A 2,851-nucleotide genomic window follows, 5' to 3' on the forward strand; every position below is an offset into this window, starting at 1 on the left:
ACTTCAGAAATACCTGGAAAGACTTAAATTAACTGATGCTGAGTGAAATGAGCATGACCAGAACACTGTACACAGTAACAGCCACAATGTGTGAGGACTAATTTTGATAGACTTATCTCTTCTTAGCAATGCAAGGATCCAAGACAATTCTAAAGGACTCATGATAGAAAATGCCATTCACATTCAGAAAAAGAACTATGGAGTCTGAATGCAAATTGAAGCATATTATTTGCTCTCTCTCTTTTTTTGTTTGTTTCTTCTTTCTTTACAACATGACTGATGTGAAAATAGGTTCAATAAGAATGTATATATAAAGCCTATATTCAATTGTGTGCCATCTTGGGCTGGGGGAAGGGCAGAGATGGGGAGAAAATTTGGAAATCAAAATCTTATGAAAGTGAATGTTGAAAACTAAAAATGAATAAATAATTTTTAAAAAGATTAAATAAGAGGATGGGGTGAAGCCAAGATGATAGAATGCAGGCAGCAACTGAGCAGAACTCTTCCAAAATTCTCCTCCAAACAGTTTAAAAATAACTCCTCAATTCAAATTTTGGAGTGACAGAGATAACAAGAGGTCAGAGTGAGATATTTTACCAACCTAGGACAACTTGGGAGGTCAGCAGGAGAAATTTATAACACCAGGGTACAGTCCTGTCCAGAGCATATATGGTGGCATCAACAATAGCAGCAGCAACAACAGCAGCTTCAGGAGCTTTCAGCCCACATAGAGTAAAGGGGTCAGACAAATGGTCAGGGGACCCTCTGCTGGCACTGGGTACAGCTGACATTGATTGACAACTGTATTATCCATACACAATTCTGGGTCACAGTTCCAGGGTAGAGAGGAGCCCTTGTGGGCAATCACAAGGGAACAGGGTGCCTGCTCTCAGTTCCATAGTAAAGAGGAGCACTAGCTCTTGTGGCTGCGGGACAGCAAGGGACTGGTCATAGTTTCAGAGTCAAGCACTCACACTCATGGCTACAAGGGAGCAAGGACCTTTGCTGGGTAAAGACCAGAGCACAGATCAGAAGAGCAGTGACCATACCTCTCCCCCGACCACATCACCTTAGAAGCATCAAAAACTTACACACCCCCAGAACTAGCTTTGAAAATAGCAGCATGAAAAAGCCTGAAACTTGGGACAATGCCTCCCCAAGCCCAGGTCAGCAGAGTCCAACTTTAAAGTCAACAAATAGGCTGGAAAAAAGATCAAATAACAACAACAAAAAAAAGAATTTAACTATAAAAATCTAGCATGATGGCAGAAAAGAACAAGACACAAACTCAGATGAAGACAACAATGTGAAAACAACTATAAACAAAGCTTCAAAACAATATGCTATTTGAACACAGGCCCAATAAGAATTTTTCAGAGAGCTCAATAAATGAGTGGAAGAGGAAAAATTGTGAAAGAAATTTACAATAATGTATGAAAAGTATGAAAAGAGAATTAATAGCTTGGCAAAAGTCACAAAAAATACTAAAGAAAATAACACCATGAAAAACAGAATTGTTCTAATGGTAAAAGAAACATAAAAATTCACTGGAGAACTCCTTAAAAAGTAAAAAATACTAAATAGAAAGGGAGGTACAAAAATTCACTAAAGGAAAGAAATTCTTAAAGAAAAAAAGTACAATTGACCAAAAGGATACAAAGGTACAAAAGATCACTGAAAAAAAAAACTAATTCCTTAAAAATTAGAATTGGCTCACGGTAAGCTAATAACTCTATGGGATGTCAAGAAATGATAAACATAAAAATAAAAAAAGAAGACAAAAAAAGGAAAAATAGAATAAAATGTGAAATATCTCATTGGAAAAAACAACTGACTTGGAAAAATTGATTGAAGAGAGATAATTTCAGAATTGTTGGACTAACTGAAAGTCATGATCAAAAAAGGAACCTAGACATCATATTTCAAGGAATTATAGAAAAAAACTGCCATGATATAATAGATTCAAAAAGTAACACAACAATTGAAAGAATATACTGATCTGAAAGAGATCCTAAAATGAAAACTCTCAGAGCTTCCAGGTCAAAGACAAAATATTGTAAGCATCCAGAAAAAACAATTCAAATAATGTGGAGGCACAGTCAGGATCATGAAAGATTTACCAACTACCACCTTAAAAGATCAGAAGGCTTAGAATATGATATTCCAGAAGACAAATTTGCTAGGATTACAACCAAAAGATAATCTACCCAGCAAAACTGAGTATTATCCTTCAGAAGAAAACAATGGACATTTATTAAAATAGAGGACATTTAAGCATTCCTGATGAAAAGACCAGAGATGAATTAAAAAATTGACATTCAAACGCAAGGCTCAAGGGAAGCATAAAAAGGTAAACGTAAAAGAGTAATCATGAGACTCAATAAAGTTAAACTGTTTACATTCCACAATGGGGAAAAAATACTTGTCAACTCCAAAGAACTTTATCATCATTCAAGCATTTTGAGGGAGTATACATAAATAAAAGGCATGAAGTGAGTCATTAAATTAGGATGATCTCCAAAAATTAAAAAAAAAAGTGAAGGGGGAAGAAAGAGGGATGTACTGGGAGAAGGGGAAAAGCAGAAGTAGAATGGGGAAATTTTTTCTCACATTAAAAAGGTGGGCAAGGAAGAGGTTTTACAGTGGGTGGGAAAATGGAGGCAATGGCAGGCAATGCTTGAATCTCACCCTTATTGGAATTAGTTCAAAGAGGGAAGAATATATATACACACTCAGTTGGGTATAAAAATCTATCTTATTCAATAGGGAAATAGGAGTGAAAGGGGATAGGAGACATGGGGGGAGGTGGGGTTGATAAAAAAATAGGGCAACATACAACTTGGAGAAGTCA

Source organism: Vombatus ursinus, unplaced genomic scaffold, assembly GCF_900497805.2.
Source record: "Vombatus ursinus unplaced genomic scaffold, bare-nosed wombat genome assembly UNPS02014775.1, whole genome shotgun sequence".
Classification (NCBI taxonomy): domain Eukaryota; kingdom Metazoa; phylum Chordata; class Mammalia; order Diprotodontia; family Vombatidae; genus Vombatus; species Vombatus ursinus.